Below are 22,850 nucleotides of genomic sequence, written 5' to 3'. Positions count from 1 at the left end.
CAAGTAAGACATCTATTCCAGGCCAAAGTCCAAGCAAAGTAGTTACACTTCGGCCAAGAAGCATTATTTCACACTTGTTTCCACCAGTTCACTTCTCTTCCCTTAAGTCTTCAGCTCATCAAGTCCCAGTATCCACTAGCCACAGAAAAAATGCCCTTAGGATTTTGAGACCAAGCAAGCCCATCCCTACCCTTAAGGGAGCTATAGTGTCTATTCGCCAAAATGCCCTGCAACTCAGCACACTCTTCCTCCATCCCAACAACCGACCATTCATTAGGAGTCTTCCACCGCTCCAAATCCAGCCGACCGCACCTATAGATAGCCTTAAAGTCACTCACCCTTGACCATCCCACTTCCAAAAACCTCTGGCCCAAGTTTCCAAGGTTAGGAAACTAATCAAGGATGGGAGGGTATCCATCCCAAGAGTCATTCCAGAAAAGGACCTCTTCCCCCCTTCTGCAAATCCAAAAAAACCCTACCTTAATGAGAGAAGCCCCCCTCTTGAGCATGTACCAGATCGATGAGCCCTTTCCTTCAAGTGGATATCTAGGGATTTCCTCCATCAGGATCCTCTGCATATATTTGTTGGCCAAAATCCTGGCCCAGCCTCGATCCTGCTCAACACACTACCTCCAGTACAATTTAGCTACAAGTGCTTCCCCAAAAAGAATAGACTGCCTTAACCCAAACCCCCCCGACTGCTTCGGGCTACACACTAGGTCCCAATTGACAAGAATCCACTTGGAAGAGGAGAGATTACCTGCCCATAAGAATTGCCTAGCCAGAGAGTCCAAACCCTTCAAGAACCACTTAGGAGCCACCTGAAGCATACATCAATAGATCGACAAAGCCTGAACCACCGACTGAATCAGTTGAACCCTCCCCGCAAAGGATAACTATCTATGAGTCCAGTGATCAACCTTTGATCGGAATTTATCCAAGATCCCCTGCCATGACTCCCTAGGAGGGTTGCCAAGAGAAATAGGAATACCTAAATAAGTCAAGGGCAGGGAGCCAACTTGGAATCTCAAGATAAGAGAAATCCTCCTTTGAATAGATTTAGGAATGTTGAAAAAGAGGATAGAAGATTTATCCTCATTGATCAACTGGCCAGAGGCCGCAAGATAAACATCTAGGACCTTACGCAAATTAGTAGCTTCATTGATCCGAGCTAGCCCCATAAGGGTTGTATCATCCACAAACTGCAAGTGAGACTGCGGCTGCAAGTCATTACCCCATCTCCAACCTTGAATAGTACCTAGGCCCACATTATGCTTAATCAGCCTCCCCAGACCCTCAGTAAGAATAATGAATAAATAAGGGGAGAGGGGATCCCCCTAGCGGAGACCTCTAGAAGCACCAAATAGCTCAGTATGGTCCCCATTGATAAGCACAAAGAAAGAGGTGGACGTAACACAACTCATAACCCACTGGATCCACTCGTCAGCAAAACCAAAAGCCCTGAGGATCTTCTGAAGGAAGGACCACCAAACTCTATCGTACGCCTTAGCCATATCCAGCTTGATAAACATAACTTTTTCCTTGGAGGTTGCCATAGAATGAATGGTCTCTATAGCAATGACCACCCCATCTAGAATTTAGTGCCCTTCCACAAACCCACTCTACTCCTCAGAAATAACATTCCCCAGGCACTTCTTCAATCTATCCACTATCAGCTTAGAGATGATCTTATAAATCACATTACAGAGAGAGATAGGGCGGAATTGGCCTAACCAGTCGGCCCCTTCACACTTGGGGATTAGAGCAATGAAGGTCACATTCAATGCCCTAAGCATCTGCTTATTCCTTTGGGACTCCTGGACTACTTCCAATAAATCCAGCTTAATAATATCCCATAACTCTTGAAAGATTTCAACAGGGAACCCATCTAGTCCAGGAGCCTTTCCTTTCCTCATGTGGAAGACAAGAGATGGTCCTTGCCCTCAGGTCCATCTCAAAGGAATTCCCCTGCCCGCCTCTCAAGTTCTTCTAGCAAGATAGGACACAAAAGATGCTCATTCATCTCCCTCGAGACAAGAGAAGGGATGCAAGCCAGAACCAGATTCTCCTCCACTGTTTCCCCCAGAGAGTCCTCCCTAAAGAGGGACTGGAAAAAATGAAGAGACTCCCTAGACATCTCCTGCAAGGATAAGCACTGCTCGCCTCTATCATTAACCAGAACAGGAATGAAATTTTTGTGTCTCCTTGCTTTCACAGAGTTGAAGAAGAAAGCAGTGTTCTTGTCCCCCTCCTTTAGCCAATCAATACGAGCTCTCTGCTTCCAATATATTTCTTCCCTAAGCTCCCATTCCTCTACCACCTTGACAACCTCGTCTTCCTCTCTAAGCAATTCCTCAAACAACCCATGCTCTCTGATTTCATTGGTGATCTCATTCAGCACAATTTGAGCAGCTTTCTTCTCGTGAAAGATGTTCCTGAAACCTTGTCGGTTCCACTGTTTAAGCTGAAGCTTAACAAATTGCAGCTGCTTGGCAAAAGAGTACATGGCAGTGCCAAAGGCTCGCCTCCCTTTCCTCCACCAGTCCGCAACAAGAACCTACAAAGAAGGGTCCCGAAGCCACATAAGTTGGAATTTGAATGAAGGCAAACGGGCAACCCGCGCTGAAGACGAAACCAACTTGATGGGCCAATGATCCGACACTCTCCAGTCAAGAATCTTAGAACTTGTGGACCACCCCCCACCAATCCAAAAGCAAGAAACCAGAAAATGATCCAACCGTTCGGCAATCCAATTCTCTCCCACCCTCTTGTTGTTCCAAGTGAACAAACCATTGCTAGGCTTGATGTCAACTAGCTGCAGCAAGGATATACTATCCTGGAAAAGGAAAGAAGAAGGTTCCAACCGCATTACACCCCCCTTATTTTCACTTAGCTCCAGGATGACATTGAAGTCTCCTGCCATAATCCAAGGATGAAAAGGGGCCAACCTTCACATACCAGCAACATGAGACCATAAGTTTTGCTTACCCTGAAGATCAGTGGGAGCATAGATATTCAAAAACAAGATGAATTCCCCAGTCTCAAGACTAGATAGCACCCTAGATAGCGAGGATCTGGAGGTGGCCCAACAAACAGGGCAGAGCCTTAAAGGGTTCCAAAGACAGGCCACCCCTCCCGAGGAACCAGCTGCCCCAACACACTGACACTCGCCTTGCCTCCATAGCTTTGGCACAAGACCCATCATACTCTCCATTGAAAGTTTAGTTTCTTGCAAGAAAAGGACATCAAGTGAATGATTCCTAATCAAATCCCAAACAACTTTTTGTCTAGGGCCACTGTTCAAGCCCCTTACATTCCATGAGAGTACAATCATTTAGGAGGGTTGGAAAAGTGAGAATCCAAAGTCTTTACTGACCCTGACTCAACCAAATTCTCTCCCATCATTTTGATTTTATCCAAATCCTTCTTTCTGCCAGCCTTTGAGATTTTCTCCGAAGCACTTTTCTTAATATCTTTCTGATGAAGACCTAGGTGAACAGAAGACTTATTAGTTTTAGCTCCAGATGGTTCCAATTTCAGAGCTATCGGGGACCCCTCCCCCCCAACCAAATTCACCTCCGAAACAGGAGCGAGTCCCAACTTGGCCCCTACAATCTACTCCATCTCCATTTGTTGGCTTCCAGTCACTAGCAAGGCCTGGGAAAAATCCTCCATAACTCTTTCCGGACCCCCCCCTGAAGCATCTTGGTCCAAAGGGGTTAACCCCGGATTCACTTCCTGTTGGCTGAGGTCATCTAATGCTTCAAATCTGTTAAAGGTATCATCCTCCTGTCTCTCCTGAAGGGACCTCTTCTGGCCACGATTTATGTTCCTTGTCTTAACTGAAACAAAACCATCAGCACCCACAACATCGGCCGCCATAGCAACTTTTCCTTTATCAGCCCTATCTCGACTCTGGGTCGGTTGTTGAGGTTGGTGCACCACTGGTTTATATCTAGGGCACTTATGTTGTAAATGACCATACTCTTGACACAAATGACAACATAAAGGAAAAGTCTCATAGTCTAACTGTTGAACCCATGAGTAAGAACCCGCACACATATCTATAGCATCTGGTAAAGGTTTACTAAGATCAATTTCAACATAGATGTGTGCAAAGGTCATTACCTTTCTCCCTAGGGTTTGTGATAAAGATCCCACTGGTTTCCCCAATAGTGCGGCCAACATCCGTAACACATCCTCCCGACAGCACTCCACTGGAAGACGTGGTAAACGAACCCATACAAGAACCCTGTTTGGGAGCTCCTCCGAAGGGTTAAACCCCACATGCTAAGGTTTGATGAACAACCCCACCTGGTTGTAAAAATACGGGCATCCTTCAAAAACCCTATTTCGATCCTCCATATAGTTGAAAGTAACCATGAAATAGTTGTTCGCTAGCAGCATAATCTCCATTTCCCCATCCGGTGCCCAAGACCTCTATGCCCAGTTTTCCAAGAACTGCAGGGAGACCCTCATTCCCAAAAATTTACAATAAAGTGAGTGTTTTGAAAAGTACTCAACATCTTCAACTATCATCTCTGGAGGAATAATCAGCTTTGGCCTTTCACTGCATCTCTCCAGACACCCATTAATCTTCATAAGGCGAGAACTACCAGTACTTCCAGACCCCGGTTCTGAGGAGAATAGATTATTGGAAAATATCTTCATACTCTGAGGTGGGGGTTTTGAACCCACCGCAGCACGAAAGTCCATGGTAGGAGCCACCTGAGAGGCCTCACCACCAAAACCTGACATTGGGACGCAAAAAGAATTAAAAGGCGACAAAAGGCAGCCAAGGACCCCAACCTGAAGAGCCCCTTGAGAAAGTGCTACCCCCAAGACTCCACTCCTTCCAAGCTTCTCTGAAAGAAGAAGCCAAACGGACCCCCCAAACCCATGGGAGACCCACAGGAATCCCACTGCCCGTAGCAGTCCGGAACCCTTACTCCTGCGCAACCAATCCTCCCCCCAATGACCAGTGTAGCAGCCCTCTCCTCTTGGCCGCACCTAGCCCTCCGCTCTCCCCTGACTCCCAGCACTTCCCTCCCCCTCTACACCTGCAACAACACCTCCCACGAGCTAGGGCTTCGAAAGCCTAGCTCAACCGCTCGCAATCCTCTGCACGCGTGCCATCACAAAAAAACTTTACCTATTTTCAAGCTGCCCACATTAACGTATTTTTCAGAATTCTATTTTTAGGCATTCGGTAGGAAATTTCATGCACGTTTTTTTTTCAAGCGTGAGACAGTTTTTCGAGAAAAAGAAGCATGGAAAGTTCACTTATAACAAAAGCCTATCGGCTAAATATATGCACAGCTAGAGCATAGCAAAAATAGAGTCAATCTCGTACCAAAATAAAGCAATGACAGAATGCAAATGTGAGAGGTATTGCATGCTTGGTACTACATGATGTTGGTTACACCTTCTATGTGACGTTATTAGTAGAATTGGTATACATTGATCTATTTTTAAATTCGACATTATCCATGCAGTGGGAGTTCCTAGGTGTATATGCTCTTCATTGAGAGATTATATACATGGACCTTGTAATTGCAATTAATGGGTTGGACGCCATTTTCATGCGTTCTACTAATGTTTGGATACCTTTGAGGTATGGATGATTGGATGGGCTAGAATTTGATATGATTATTATTTTTATCCATGTGGGTTTCTTCATTTGATAGCATCTTGGAGCATTTGCTATCACTTGGATTTGATGATTGTGTTCTTTGTATTGGTGCATCTTCACCTTGGCTCATTTTTTCTTCCATAGGTGGCATGTTGGAAGATGAGGGGATTTCTTGCTTGATATAACATACATCTTGGATGTTATTGCAGGCAACTTGATGGATCATGGGAGCATGTTGGAGATTCATGTGGTTTCAGGGATGGCTATGATGATGCATTTCATTGATTGTTCCTTATGCAATGTACACAAGTGGGAGAATGATAGGAATAGGTGTTGTACACCTTGCATAATATTTATTATTTTAATTACATAAAATAAATATTTATTTATGATGCATCGTTAGGAGATATGCTTAGCCACATTAAATACATTTGGGGCTACTATATGTAATAATATTGGATTAGATATTTTTTTATGGGTTGCACATGGGAAAATATTTAATATTTGGGAAACACAGTACCAAAAATTAAATGAGGGGTCAATGGATCCGTGTACTCATGGTTTTAAGACACATAGTTTTACCTTACCACTTGGTTATATTTGTGTAAGCTTGATTATATAAAAGCAAGCACATGTTTAGTGGCTGAGGTTGGTTGCTAGAGGTTTTGGCTTGGTTTTCATTGTATAGAGTCTTCTTTTAAATAATGCATATGTGAAGCATGACATGGGATGCGTGGATACATGCTTAGACACATGGAGGATACATTGGAAGGGCTTGATGTTTTAGAAGTATTCAAGGAGATTAATAAGATTATTGTAATGCATTCACTAATGAATAATACATTGAGTATGAATGCTTTTGGAGGCTAGGTTATTTTCCCTCTCAAGGGTTTTCCCATTATATATCTTGAGTTATCTTGTAATATTTCTTTGATATTTGTGTATGATAATTATGTAAGCCTATATGCATGTTTTTCTCTCATGGGGTTATGTTGGAAATGGTTTGATCAACTTGTATGATTTTCCTAGTAGTTGTAGCACATACCCAAGGTTTGAAGTCAAATCCCTTGTGCCCTCCTCATAGAATGTAAATTTTGACAAAAAAATTTGTTTCTTTGTATCCATAAGCTTTATAACAATTGTAATCATTATTTTTTGTCCAAAATCATTTGCATGTAACAACAATATATTTGATTGATTACTAGTTGAATTTGATGGATTATAATCCCTTATTGGGGTGTAGAAGTTAGTCTTTGATTAAATGGTCCTTATTGGGCATCCTAATGTCATATTATCACCTAAAATAGAGTTACTTCTCTTTTTTACTTTTTTTCCACTCGTAAGTCGAGATTTAATTGGCATCAACCATGGTGTTAGGATGCTTAATGGAGTAGTGTCGCCTCTATGACACTTAAAATGAGTTTTTTTTTTTTTTTGGCATGTGGGGTATAATTGAGGCCTTGAAATCTAATTTTTTTTACAGTTCTAGCCTTTGCATTATTCTCATAATTCTTAAGCTCACTTGAGGTCTAAGATCCATTCAGTGAAGGTGTATAGCTAGATTTGACAATTTTCCTAATTCCACTTGGCAAAGTTTTCAAATAAGATTCAATTCTTTCCTTCCAATAAGAAAAGTTTGTGCCACCAAACCTCATTGCTTTTAAATTAAGTTCTTGCACCATTTTAGATCTACCTCAAGAGGTTAAGCTCTTCTAAGATGAACCTTTCTCTTCTAAGAGGAGCCTCGTGTACCTTTGATTATATTGAGGACTCCCCTTAGAGAACCCTGAGCAATCCTAGTTATAATACTTCAACAATATCTACTTGTGATGAAGTGGTAAGAAAATAGACTTGGGAAGTTACTCACCACATGCCCCTAGAAATAAGATTTTAGGCCGCTTATTCTCTCCTATTACATATTGTCATTATCAAAATAAAATAAAATAGTTATTTCCTCCTCATGGGCTCTAATTTCCATGCCTAGACAATGCATTATATGTGGGCTCACAAGTGTGTACAAATCCACTTGAATAATAGAGGTTGTTGAATATATTTTGTCTTTCACTTCATTTGAATATAGGTTATCTATTTCAAAAATCTCAAAAAGTAAAAAATAGGCATCATGGACTGTTGATTTGATTAGTTCATCGAGCAAGGTAAAATTGACGAAAACTACAAATAAAATTATGGTAATTATAAGTCCATTATGCCAATATAAATATCCCTTCAAACATGATAATGATGATAATGATGATGATGATGATTATGATGATTGTGATAGTACCAATGACCAAGAAGAATATACCAAGGAGTATTTAGATGGAATTATTTGAAGTGAGCTTGTAATAAGCCCTACTCACCTAAGAACAAATCATCACAAACTTAAAAAATAGTCTAATCACTAGAAGGTAGTTCTTGGGAGCGCACATAGCTAGTCAAGAAGGTTTCTCCTCAAATATAACTCAATTCAAAATCATAAAGTTTCCACAATCCATGAGATGTAATGCTTTAAATGTTTGGATTCGATTGTGTAATTTTTTTTGCAACAAAAAAACTTACACAATCAAATCCAGAAACTAACATCATTAGAACTCCTTTATTTAACAAACCGAACTATGCATTTTGGAGCATAAGTATGTGAACCTATCTAATGGATCTTGGATTTGATATTTACAATTAGTAGTGAGTGGTTATATAGCTCTGAAATCTTGAGTTTTTAGACCAAGCACATCCTAGAATGAGATATTTTGCTATCCCAATCCTAAAATACATTGGTCATCCATAGAAAAGTAAACAATTCACTAGACTACATCCTAAGGCAAGACAAGAGAGCCATGATTAGGCACCTAATACGTATTGGATCTAATCTTCCTTCTAACTATCACCTTCAAGACCTAGGTAGGGGAACCCTTACAAGTAAAGGAACATGCATGTCTAATTCACATCCATTAAATATATTATACCCTCCACTCATCCCTACCAATTCCAATCCAAAACTATTAAACTTTGCATCCATCCTTGTTAATCCCAGTCCTAATCCATTCATCCCTATAGATCTTATCCCATAGGAATCTATAATCTCTTATCTATTGATCCTGCTATCTATTCCTATAAATCTTATAATACTCAATACTCCATTCATCCCTATTAATCATAATCTATCAACCCCTACAAATCCTAAATCATTTATCCAAGCTAGTCCAAATTTTAATCCACTTACCCACAATAATCCTAGTCCACCTACTCATCCATCCATTTTAATAAAACATATAACATCAAATTGTTGAACCCATGGTAGGACTAAGAGGGGAGGGGTGAATTAGTTTGGATCTTCCAAAAATTGATTAATCAAATTATAAACAACATTTAACCATTATACACCAATATTTAAAAGCATCAACCATCAACACATGAACACCAAATTTACATGGAGAACCCAACAGGGAAAAACCACGGTGACAATCATGCTCACAATATAGATAAAATTGATTACAATGTTTTAGGTTCACTGTCAAGAAGAATTATGCACCTGATGGACTTGCAAGACTAAGGCTCACTACCTTATGGCAAAATACATGGACTTGCACAACTAAGGCATGCTGCTTTAGGGAAAGATACAAATAATTGATAAGAGACTGACTATCTTTCAACAACAAAAATAATAATAGAACTAATATGAGAAGAATCTTCTAATCATGAAATTTTCCTTGAACCTCCATGTCAAGTGACCAATATCATGGCAAACACATCTGACATCCACCACTATCTTAGAACACTATCACACTAAATATATCATCTTGAAAGCTCCTCACAAACTAAATTTTGCACATCCATAGTATCAAATCTGCTTGCACATCATTCACATTCACTTCACATCAATTCACGTTCTATCCCATACACAATTCATACATTTTCACTTATTAAATACAAGTGAACCAAAAATACTCAATGTCGTCCACTCTAGGAGAAAGAGGGGATCCAAATCCATCACAATGCATCCTTCTAGGTCAAATCCAATGAATTGTGCACACTAACACATCCTCTGAGATCGACACCAAACATCACGTGTATATAAGCAATAAAACTCAACAACCAATCAACCAAAACCATCTTCCAATGCAAAATACCTAATGTGGATCTCCACACACCATGGTGAGATCCATAACAATTTTCCATTTCACCCTCCAATGCATATCTAGACAAAAAAGTATGATCCAATCGACATACTAAAAAACATATCACAGTTGAATATACCAAGCATAGACCAACATAACTCAGTTTTAGAACATAAACACCACCAAAGAATTAAACCGAAATGCTACAAAAACCAAATAAACATGTCCACCAAGCTGCAACACAGGATTCTACAAATTTGGAGGCCACCAAGCATTTTTTAGACCAATTTGATGGACTCCCTCACTGTTAGAAAACAACAACAAAAAACTTCTACAATCTGCAATCCAACAAAACATAATCTTCACCATCTGGAGAAATGCAAAGCATTCTACCAACATAAATTCAACAACAACACTAGACAAAGAAACCTACAATAGTATAAGATCATATCTGGACCCGAATCCTTCCAGAACACCAAGTTTGGTATCAATGACAATATAGCTCATATTTCTAATATAAATCCTACACCCATCCATATCAATCCTAATTGTGATCCACCCACCAAAAGAGATCCTAATCTCTTTATAAATGAACTCCCTAATCCAACTAACCTACATGTCAACACCCATCAAGAGGACATTATTCTAGAATAGAGGATCTATTGTGTTAATCCAAGGCCAAAACCAAGATATGCTTGACCAAATCTATGTCTCAAATGAAAAAATGATAAGAATGTCTCCTTGCAAAAATGCTCCATTAAACAAACCTTCAAAGCTAAAATTGATTAAATTAAGAAATTCAATTGAACCAATTGAACTAATCAATACAATCAATCGATATCCATGAAAAATGTTATCCAAGGGTTACTAGAAGTGAATAAATAACATGAATCTAAGGAGTTGTGGCACATACCTCACAAGCATGAGTCATTTTGAGATGTTCCAAATCCCCCTTGACATGTTCATTCACACAACCAACCCATCTTAAAGGCTAAATGGAGTTTGTCCACCCCTTTCATTCTATCCATAAAATTTAAGATCCATAAATGTCATAAAATTCAAAAACATCCCAATTGTCAATGCTTAAAGTTGAAGAGCTAGAAAAATGATCTCATTAATCAAGGTCACATAAAGCTTAAAGGAAATGCACCCATACGAACATTCAACATATGATCAAACTTATCCACAACCAACTCAAGACCAAAGTGCTAGCATTGATTCCAAAAATTTGATTGAAGAAACAAATTCCTCTCAATCCCTTATCAACCCCATCCAAGACTGATTTTTTTACCAATTGGGCCCAATCATTTTCTTTTATCTAGTTTCCTTAGCAAACGAAAAATTTCAAAATCATAATATTTGATAATTATCCAATGATATATTCACATATTTATTCAAAAGTAATAAATGTTTTATGACAAATCAATGTGTCAAATCATGAATATCAAGGCAAAGGTTAGACCTTCCCAAATAAATAATCCTCAAACCCATCCATGTTTATGCAAACCAAATAGGTATTGCAGGAAAGGAAAGGTAGTCTAAGGCACACTTGCAGGAATTGAAAAGACTAAACTTGCATCAAAGTAAATAGCTAATCTATATCACACTCTTTGGAAAGGAAAGAGGATAATTTAATTCACACTTGTTGGAAATGAAATTCTTTCTTGAATTCAAATTTAATCTAGAAATTTGAAAAATACGTTGTTGGAAATGAAACTACAAACTATCCTATTTCCTCAGGCTGAAACAAGCCTTTCTAATCCCCCCCTTTTCTTTATTGATTACAATATATTTATATAATTATCATTCCATATCTACTCGACCAATCCACTAATAATGTGGATCCAAGATCCACTTTTGAAGGGGGCGTTTACAAAACATTAAGAAAACTGAACTTGTTGTCCTTCATCCCGCCATGTTTGTCTCAGTCATCTTCAATCAATTACTGCTCTCTTCCTATTGTGAATCGCTCCAAACACTAAAAATATCTTTTATCCCTTCAAGTATAATTTCCAAATCGTTTTGAATTTTTAAATTTTGTTGTGAAACGAGGGAGATATCGTTGTTTTACTGGGACTGCATTTTTCACAATTTTTGGGTGCCTCATTTTTTGGAAGTCTTCAAATTCTCAACGTGAATGAATGAATTAATCATCAGTTCAGTTGACTAAATCATTTTTTATCATCATGAAGAAGATTCTACAGTAATTCAATTACATTGGAGTTCTTTGGTAACTTCAGGTATCTTTGTTGGAGAAAGATAACACGGTGTAGTGTGCAACTGCAACTTGTAGGAAACAAATACTTTGCCCATGGATTTAGGAATGGCTGATGCTCCATGATTTTACAATATTGTTGGAGTGTACTAAGAGTCATTAATATTTTTATCTATATTCTCTTAATGTCTTCAAATCCTTGTTAGGAGTTGTTTGGATTTAATGTCTGGAGCTCTCTATTGCAACTATTTTTGAAGCTTCTTCTTGTCATGAGTTATTCAATAACTCATTCAACCACATTGTAACATATTACACACTCATGTAGACATGTTAGAAGCATTTTGGATCAAATTTATTTACTAAAAATAAATCAAATATCTACTTTATATTCTACCTTAAACAAGCTAAAGAACTTCCATTTATTACTCAACTCCACTTTTACAACAATATGCTAAGAAGAAATAGATGATTTTAATGGGTTAAATATGAGACAAGTTATGGTCTCATCAACTACCTTGGATCAACAAAATCACACACCATTTTAAATATTTCATAATGACAAATCAATTGCCACCTTCATAGGACTGAAATAATATTTTGTAGATTCCTAAAATTGCAACCCTTTGCAATTTTGACCACATTGGGTCCCTACCTTAGCGTTTGTGCCCCTTGGCCCAATTGAGACTTGATTATGCCCATGCCCCTCATGTATTGTACCATTTTTTTGCTTTTTCCATGCATTTGGCACCTTGTCCTAGCCCCAAAATAGGGTAGGACTAGGGCGTGGCACCTTAGTCCTCAATAGGACCATTGTGTCATGCCATGGTCCTCCTCATTTTGGGCCCTTCAAAAACCCAATTTTGCATTTTAAATTTGAGCGGGACTCTAATCTTTGTGTTGGCTCATGTCGGAAAATTAATTATTTTTCCTGACGGGAAAGTATAAAATAAGGTTTTCCCCTCTCATTTGACATTATCACATGACATCAAGCACATTCAAGATCAAGCAATCAATCATTCAAGACCAATTGAGCAATAATCAGTCTTCCTTCAAGCCTTGGAGCATCAATAAATTCAAGATTAAAGCATTGAAGTAGACATCTTTCATCCTATTTTGTTGAAGACTTCATCAAACCCTAATTTCATGTGGAGACAAGCAAAACTTCACAAGGAGGTATATCACTTGATTTTCAGTCATTATTCAACATCTCCCTCAAAAGGAGAATCATTCATTACAACAATTTCAATTATCTTTATCTCTATTTCATGGTTAATTACAAAACTGGGGTTTGACCTAAGGCAAGCCCCTATTCCCAACCTATTTCCCCTTCGTTCTGTGTGCAGTAAATAGGTACGAAGCTATGATCTTCATGATAAGCATTATATGCATAGACAAATAAACCCTCTTTGGCAAGCAAAATTTTTGAAGGACCATGGTGATGGGCACCACGGTCCTGACAATTTAGGTGTTGTAGATGAGATCAGATTCAAGTCTGCGAATATTTTACAATCCTAGGTGCACAACTCAATCCCGCATTCGTAGCTCATTGTTTTCATGTTTTTACCTTCATTTTCAGCATTTTATCTTAAATCAAAAATTCAATTTATAAAAGAGGACCCCAAATTAATCAATCTGATCAGTATTCAGTCTTAATCTTTGTTGATTTGTGACTGAATCTATTGGATTCCTCCTCTTTTAAATGTAATGGTCATCATAAGCAAAAATTAGCAATTTTGTCCTCTAATGGTGGAAACTCGAATTTTTCACCTTTACATTTTTGGTGAACCCGACTCCTTACACCTTTAATTTTGATTTATGTTCTCATATTTGAGTGTTTATGCAATTTAATTATCAATTTTTCATTTACAAGTTTGATTTCCATGCAAATTTTAAAAATTTAGAGGTTAATTTCATCAAAACCCTGATTTTTTAATTTAAAATTGAGCTTGTGAATTACTTAATTACAAATACCCTAATTTTTTAAATTTAAAATTGAGCTTGTGGGTTATTTAAATTTTGAATTTACCATTCCAAATTTGATTTGCTAATTCAAATTCAAAATTGCACTCTTAGATCAAATTTTAAATTTAAATTTTAAAATTAAGTGGTTAATTTCAAGAACCCTAATTTTTAAATTTAAATTAGCCTTATGTGTTGCCCAAGTTTGGATTAATTATTTCAATTTCAACCTTAGATCTAATTTTAAATTTAAATTTTTAAAATCAAGATGTTATTTTCAGAAAGCCCTAATTTTTAAATTTAAATATTCTAGTGGGTTGCATGATTTTTTTTTTATCAGTGATATTATTTTTTATTATTAAGAAGTAAACTGTAGTACATACGAAGCCATCATACATCCACACCACTATCTGAAAACTAAACCACCCTACCAAACCATATTGTTCATCTAACAAAAACATAAAAAAAAACCCTTCCCCCAACCCCACTATAGAAAATAGTTCCATTACAACGTGTTGTAATGACATAAACTGTTTAACGGAGAAAACCACAAAATAGCTACTAAGTCAAAAAATTTATATACCAAGGGGTACCATTGATCATCCAAGTTCTTCAACCATCTGCAACATTGTGTGAACTCGAGGCATCCGTCAACCCGAAAGAGCCACCCACCGCACCACCCTGCTCAAACTATCTTGCCAACTCTACAGAGAGTCGTTTGGTGATCGACCTCCTTCTTCACACCTTGTCCACCAACCTAGCCTCCATGCCCAAATGTCTAATTATTTCTTCAAGCTCCATAATTTGAACATATACCACCAGGTCCTCCCATCCTCTCCTAGCATCATCCCTGAATCGAGCTTTGACCTCCTCGTGGTGTCGTAGAAACAAAATTCGGGAGTGTCTAGCCCAAAGCTCAGCATTGTTCTCTAGAATACCTTCGAATAGATTAAATCCCCAACCCGGAATGGCCCACTCCAACAAAGACTCAAAGTTTAGCAGATAAGCATGCAGAACAGTCATCCTCATCACCTTCCTAACCTCCTTGCACGCATGCCCCAACTCCAGTCCCCAAGCCATGATTAGAGAATAAATATCAGCGCTTGACCGATATCTATGGCCGATTACAACCACCTCCTCACCTTAAACCGACTGAACTGCTTTCAAGAACAAAGGGTCTTTAGCCAGAAACATGTTCCCGAGCTTCTTCACTGGGACAAGACCCCAGAAAGCCGGCATCAACTTTTAAGATTTCAGGGTAAAATTTGCTTCCATTCTAGAGGTCCTCAGAAAACGTTGAACTCTGAAAAAAACAATCAAGCTCTACAAAGAACCTGGAGCCTTCACCACCAAACTCATAGAAAAGCCACAAAAAATACGCGAAAAATACCAATATTGGAAATTAAGGAGGCACGCTCCACAACTGTTGCCATTTCAGAAAGCATTCCGCATTGAATGACCATTAACTCGACCCAGACTTACAACTTTGGATAAAAAGTCGGCCACAAGTTGCACATATCGAATTTGTAGGAGTACAATTCTTGGTAGGGTGTCTTAACTCTATCACACGATGCACTCATTACTATCTCGCCACCTCACCTCCCCTTTGGAAAGCTCGCACACCACGTTTGATAGACCATCAACAATGACATTCCCACCTCTTTTAACATGGGAAATACAAAAAACTTGGAAGGATTTTAGTTTTTCACAAATAATATGTATGAACTTATTTAGTTTCCAACACGGTGTGTCATCTTTGATCAAGGCATTGATCACTACCTGGGAATCCCCTTCCTAGTGGACTTTCAATGCCTTCATGTTTACTGCTAAGTTAGTCGCTAACAACATCTCTTGAGCCTCTGCCTCATTATTGGTTCCATCCTATAATCTTCTTGCTCCTGTGAAAAGGATCTTCCACTTATCATCGCAAGCCACACACCCTGCACCTGAAATGCCCAGATTCCCTTTTGAGGTTCCATCAAAGTTAATATTCACCCAACCCCTCTCAGGTTTTGACCAAGTCACTACATTAGTTTCAAGAGGACTGCTCACTAGATTAACCCTGGGAAACCCATGAATGGGTCTAGTGGGTTGCATGATTTTTCACAATTGTTCTCTATCTTTTCAAAATCAAAAATCAATTTGCTTATTTGATTGGATGATCATTTTTCTAAAATTTTGCATTATTCAATTATTTTGCAAATTTCAGATTTCAAACTTAAATTTCAAAGTTCAAATTTCAAACTTAAATTTAAGTTTTAAATTTGAAATTTAAGTCTCAAAATTCATGTTTCAAATTTTTAATTACAAATTTTCAATTTCCCTCCTTTAGTGCATGAGTTTTACTACATTAGTCCAAACTATAATATCCCCATGAGAAGAAGTTATAGAATTAAGGCTTCCCAAGGTATAATTATCGAGGAAATGGAGCCTAATTTGGATAACTTGTTCCATGAGGATGTTGGTGGTTATCCCAATCCTGCGAATGACCCTATTTATCATCATCCTTTACATAATTCTCATGATGTGGATGAATCACTAACTACGGTTTCCATTGACCAATTGGCGAATATTGATAATCAATTTGAAAATCTTCAACAATGGATGAGTTAATGATACCAAGAAAGTGAGGCCCTACCATTGATTGACAGATTAAAAATAATGGTTTGAAGTGATAAACTTGGTGTCGATATCTTACGTGGTATTTCTCATATTGTTGATACTAATATCATGTCTATGAAGAGTTGTGTTTAAGTCCTTGGTTATACACGACCTCCTACTCAAGTTAATCATTCCATTCCCATGACTATACCTATGGTTAGTGTTCCTACTTTTCTATCTAATATCATGACTACTTCCAAACAAAATGCCATACCTACACATGTTAGTCAAGGGGGCAACTCCTCTAATCATAATTCCTTCATCCCTCCTACCATGATTTTTCCATTTGTTACCCAATCTTCTCCAATACCTACCTATCATAGTGTCCCACCTTCTTATTCTCAACCCTCTCCTTCATATAGCAATATCCCTCCTTATTGTCAACCCCTTCCTTCATAAAACAATGTTACTCCTCCTTCTCAATCCAACATGTCCAATTTCAATCCATCCACCAAAGCTACTATTAATAGTATAGCTCAAACAATGTCTTCCTTACAACAACAAATAGCTTCCATGAATCAATCTAAGTATAATGCGCCCACTTTTGATGTAGCAAGCCCATTATCTAATGAAATTGTTCGTGCTATCCCTCCCAAACATGTATAAGTTCCTCAATTGGATTTTTAAAATGGAAAATTTGACCCCTTGATTCATGTTAAAACATTTCAAACTCTGGGTAGTGACTTTGCTCATGATAAAAGGCTTTTGGCTAAATTGTTTACTATAACACTTAGGGACAAAGCTTTGCAATGGTATTTTTCTTTGCATCCTTATTATACTATTTCATTCCAAAAGTTGTCTAATGCTTTCATTTAATAATTTCACAATAATATTGGTCCTAAGACTACTTTAACTAATTTGATGCATTGTAAGCAAGGTGTTAAAGAAAAAGTGACTGATTTTATTGGTAGATATAAACATTTGTATTCTTAAATTGTTTTTCCTATGCCTGATCAAGACATTTAGAGAATTTTCATTTCTAATTTGCAAAAATAAATTAGAAACAAACTTCTCTTATCTGAGTTTACTTCCGTTACATAGTTGTGCGCAGTACTTCACAATTATCACCTTATTGTGAGTCAATTGGAACAATCCTCTTCAATGGCTCTAAATGATAAAAGTGAAAGTGCTCAACAACCTTTTGCGAAGTTCAAACCGAATAATGGATTCACCAAATTAAATGACAACAACAACAATCAAGTAGCAACTGCAACAACAGGTGTGCCTCCTTTGTCCAAATACTTTAGAAAATAATTCACTCCTCTTAATGAATCTTTACATAGTATTATATCACAATTGTTACAAAGTAATGTGTTGAATCTTCCCCCTATTAAACCAATTGATACAACTAAGCCTTTGTAACTTTCCTTTGATTCCAAATATTTCTACCAATACCATCGTCAAGCTGGTCATGACACTAAAAAGTGTTATTCCTTGATTAGTAAGATTCAAGACTTCATTGATAACAATACCATATTTGTGGCTAGTGTGAATGATAAAGGAAACAAATTCATAGCTCCTCCTAATCAAAATCTTCAAATATTCACTAATCCTTTACCTTCCCATTCCACTAATGTGATTGAGATTGGCCATCTTGCTTTCTCTATTGATGATGTTGGCCTTGAGTCTAATAATGTGGTGAACCTTATTGATAAAAATGAGCCTCCCAAAGACTTATGCATTACATTTGATCCTAGTGAAACTATTGAATCACCGGATGGTCCATTATATATCATTATGAGAATAAAAAAATGCTCTAATGAGGAGTTCTCATTGATCCTGCATGTATGGTTAATGTTATAATTGAAGAATATCTTTATACTTTACAATTGCATCAAGTAACATATAATAAATCTGATGTGATAGTTAAAGTCTTTGATGGTACACTTCCTATTAAGGTTATGTCTAAATTCTTAGATGTTTTCTTTGCTAGCATTCCTACATCCAATCAATTTCATGTGAATTTGAGAAATCCTTGGCTCTCTTCCATGAAAGTGATCGCTTCTACTGTTCATAAGTGTTTGGAATTTCCTCATGATGGTAAAATCATAACTGTTAATAATAGCATGTATCAACCCACAATAATACATGGAGATGTTTCTCTTGATTATTTTTGGTTGGAACAATTCCAACCTCTTAAACCTAGAAGTGATGTTCTTTTCAAATCCTATCAAAAATGGAAAAATGAAATAATTTTATCCTTGAGTAAACCTAGAAATCCAACATTTACTCTTCCTTCAACTAATGATCATATGCCTCTTCTTAAGGATAAGGATAGATGTATTCTTTCTCTTAAGGAAGAATCTATTCCTTCTCCTAAGAATTAGTCTATTCTTCCTCCCAAGAATAGAAAAGCTCTTTCTCCTAAGGGTCAATCTATTCCTCCTTCTAAGGATACATATTTTATTCCTCCTAAGGATAGACCTATTCCTCCTCCTCATGATGGAACCGGTCTCCTTCCCACATCTTCTATTGCTCCTTTATATGTTGTGGTTCTTCCTCCTGCATCTTACAAAGGGAAGCATCCGAGATCTCCTATTTTTCAACTTAAAAGACCTTCTCCTATGCATCCTTCCTTAAAATAAGAAAATAATCCTACGCCTGATGAACCTAAACCTTCACAACCTTCGGCTAAAACTAAATGAAACCATTGTCTGAGAGAACACTGACAAAGACATCGTGATAGGGCTCGTGAAATTGCTTCTCAAAATACTTCTTCTATGAAGACACCAAATCTTATCAATATAATTCTATTTGCTCAACCTTTGCCAAACCCTAGGGAGGAATCTCAACCTAATTCTCCAAGACGTAAAATGATTAAGACAAATGATGGGTCAAGTTATATTCCTACTAGAGCTCCTATTTTTATTAATCTTGATGAATAAATAGGTGAGAATGTTGTTAATAATGAAAATATTGATCCCAATATTTCAGATGATGAATATGAATATGTTGATGTTGACAATGATTTATCTAAACAATTTTCAAAAGCATTAATCCTAGCTCTTAGTAACAAACAAAGTGACTCATCATTAGAGCATGGTCCTTGTTTGGAACTTGCGATAGCTCCATCTACTGTGCTTGATGTGGCTCCTCTTGCATATTGTCCACCTTCTCGAAACAATGATAAGCAAGATCGGGAGGTGAATGACTTGCTTGATTAGCTCCATTCACACTGTACTCTCTATTTCTCTCTTCTCTTGCTTGTTTGTGATCTTCCTCTATTTTTCTCTCAATTCTTCTATTTGTTATCCCTAGTGTTGTCTACTTGAGGACAATGCAAAGCATTGAGATCTCTTTTGGTCTCTCCCATGTTGACTCAAAAGACACATGTGCCCTTCTTCCATGGTGGTTTTGATTTCTTTGGGAGATGAGTATAATTCTATATAAATATACATTATTTATCAAAAAAGAATAGTGATCCCAAAGTTAAGAAAAACCACCCCGTGCTTTGTATTTTGTGATCATTATCCTTTGATTTGTCCTCTCTTGGTGGCATATTATTGCAATAACGTTCTTGTCTTTTTGGGTGTATCCTACCTTAAATAAATTGCTCCTAATGAGGCATACACAATCGCTTTAATGAGGGGGCATACACTCCACTCAATGATTCTCTCTCTTGCATATCTTGATACTTAAGTAACTTAGAGAAATTAGTCTTTTAATTTATAATTTTGGTATCTCTGTTTTCATGAATCATAGTAAGATAACCTTACTAGTTTGTAGTCATGGTTGTCTCTTTCTCTCTCCTTCATGATGTCCCTTTTATCTTGTTATCAAAGTTGTGATCTATCCTAAAGTCCACTGGAGGCTTGGTGTATCTTGCCTTCTTTGATGAATTGGTGAAAGTTTTTCTTCAATGTGAACCCTTTGTACTTTACCGGGAGTATGAAGTCAGAGTGTGATTGAATTTATACTCCCACTAAAGTGGAGGCTAAATTGTAGCATCCTTAAATTGTACCCCTTTGCAATTTTGATCGCATTGGGTCCCTACCTTAGCATTTGTGCCCCTTGGTCTGATTGGGACCTGATTATACTCATGCTCGACATGTATTGCACCATTTTTTTGACTTTTTCCATGAATTTGGCACCTTGTCCTAGTTCCAAAATAGGGTAGGACTAGGGCGTGGTGCCTTGGTCCTCCTCATTTTGTGCCCCTCAAAAACCCAATTTAGCATTTTATATTTGAGCGAGATTCGTATCTTTGTGTCGTCTCATGTCAGAAAATTAATTAGTTTTCCTGGCAAGCAAGTATAAAAGAAGGCTTTTCCCTCTCATTTGACATTATCACATGACATCAACCACATACGAGATCAAGCAATCAAGAATTCAAGACCAACTGAGTAGCAATCAGTCCTCCTTCAAGCCTTGGAGCAACAATAAAGTCAAGATTCAAGCATTGAAGTATAAATCTTTCATCCTAATTTTTTGAAGACTTTGTTAAACCCTAATTCCATGTGGAGACAAAAAAAACTTCACAATGAGGTATATCACTTTATTTTCAATCATTATTCAACATCTCCCTCAAAAGGAAAATCTTTCGTCATAACAATTTCAATTATGTTTATCTCAATTTCATGGTTAATTCCAAAACTGGGGTTTGACCTAAGGCAAGCCCCTATTCCCAACTTATTTTCCCTTCTTTTTGTATGCAGCAAACAAGTACGAAGCTACGATCTTTAGGATAAGCATTATTTGCAGAGACAAATCAACCCTCTTTGGCATGCAAAAAGTTCGGAGAAACATGAAAATGGGCACCATGGTCCCGACATTTTAGGTGTAGTTTCTGGGATCATATCTGAGTCTATAAGTATTTCTCAATTATAGGTACACAACTCAGTCTCACATTCGTAGCTCACTGTTTTCATGTTTTTACCCTCATTTCCAACACTTTATCTCAAATCAACAATTCAATTTATAAAAGAGGACCCCAAATTAATCAATTCAATCAATATTCAGTCCTAATCTTTGTTGATTTGTGACTGAACCTATTGGATTCCCCCTCTTTTAAATGTAATGGTCATCATAAGCAAAAATTAGCAGTTTTCTCCTCTAATGGTGGAAACCCTAAATTTTCACCTTTACACATTTAATTCTTGAAATAGACTTGAATGTATTAGCATATTCCAAGAAACCCCTAAAATGCCTAAAATACTTACACCAAATGGTATCAATCCCCAAAATTCCAAAGATCAAAGGCCCAATAATATACATGGATAAAAAATTCACATATCCTTTAACCAACCATTCCAAATCTCAAAGTCTCAAGTTCATATGAGTTTCAATATATAGTCTTCAAAATCTAAGCAACCCAAACTAAAAATCTATAAATAAAAAGATTGAAATCAAAATTATACATCTTGTAAATGCAAGCAATTGAAACATGATAATACAAAATTCAAGTAATCTAAATATCAAAGCAACAATCTCATTAGTTTAAACAATAAAATTTGCTAGGATCTAAAAGCTAGCAATGCAATTACTCAATCCAAAACTCAAAGTCACAGCATCCAAGAACATAAAAATACATAATAATCTCGGTCAACAAGTCCAAAAATGCAAATATCTAAACATCCACATTCCATCTAGTCACAGAGCCAATTAGCATGGTGTGTGAAATAATGGTCATAACTCCTATTGGCCCCATGACATTTATGCTTGTTCCCATCATTTTATCATTCCATGCATCCCTCTTACTTGCCCCAACCTCTCCTCCTAGATACTTCCATCACTACATCTCTCTCATATAAATTTTCAAGCAAACATGTGTCCTTCATCCAACCTACCCCCCAGTGAATTTTCCTCTATAACATCTTAGGAATATCTAACATAATAATTATCGAAGCTCATAGTAAAATCTATCGAGTGCAATACTGGCAACATAATCCACTTGAAAGAACTATGTGAAATGGGACAATATCATTGATTCAAATTGTTAAATCAATGAAAAATCTAAAATACAAAAACTAAAAAATAAAATAAGTAATGAGAAACAAGGTCTAACGATGAAAATTATTTCAATGGTTCCTTGGGAAATTACCACAATAAAAACCTATTTTGTGAGCATCATACGTACATATTTTTTCTTATGTGTACCCTACACTTAAAGGCAATCTTTTCCATCCATTCATCTCAGTTATCCTTTGCAACACTCAACTATTCATCCATACTATTGTGCCACATGTTCCATTGCATTTTCATCCCTATACCATCATATATACCATCATCTCTACTTTTGACCTTAATGTGGAAGTGGAAAAGATCTTAA

The sequence above is a fragment of the Cryptomeria japonica genome, chromosome 3 (genome assembly GCF_030272615.1).
Source record: "Cryptomeria japonica chromosome 3, Sugi_1.0, whole genome shotgun sequence".
Taxonomy (NCBI): Eukaryota; Viridiplantae; Streptophyta; class Pinopsida; order Cupressales; family Cupressaceae; genus Cryptomeria; species Cryptomeria japonica.
The sequence above is the reverse complement of the archived record's forward strand: the minus strand, read 5'-3'. Positions refer to the sequence as shown.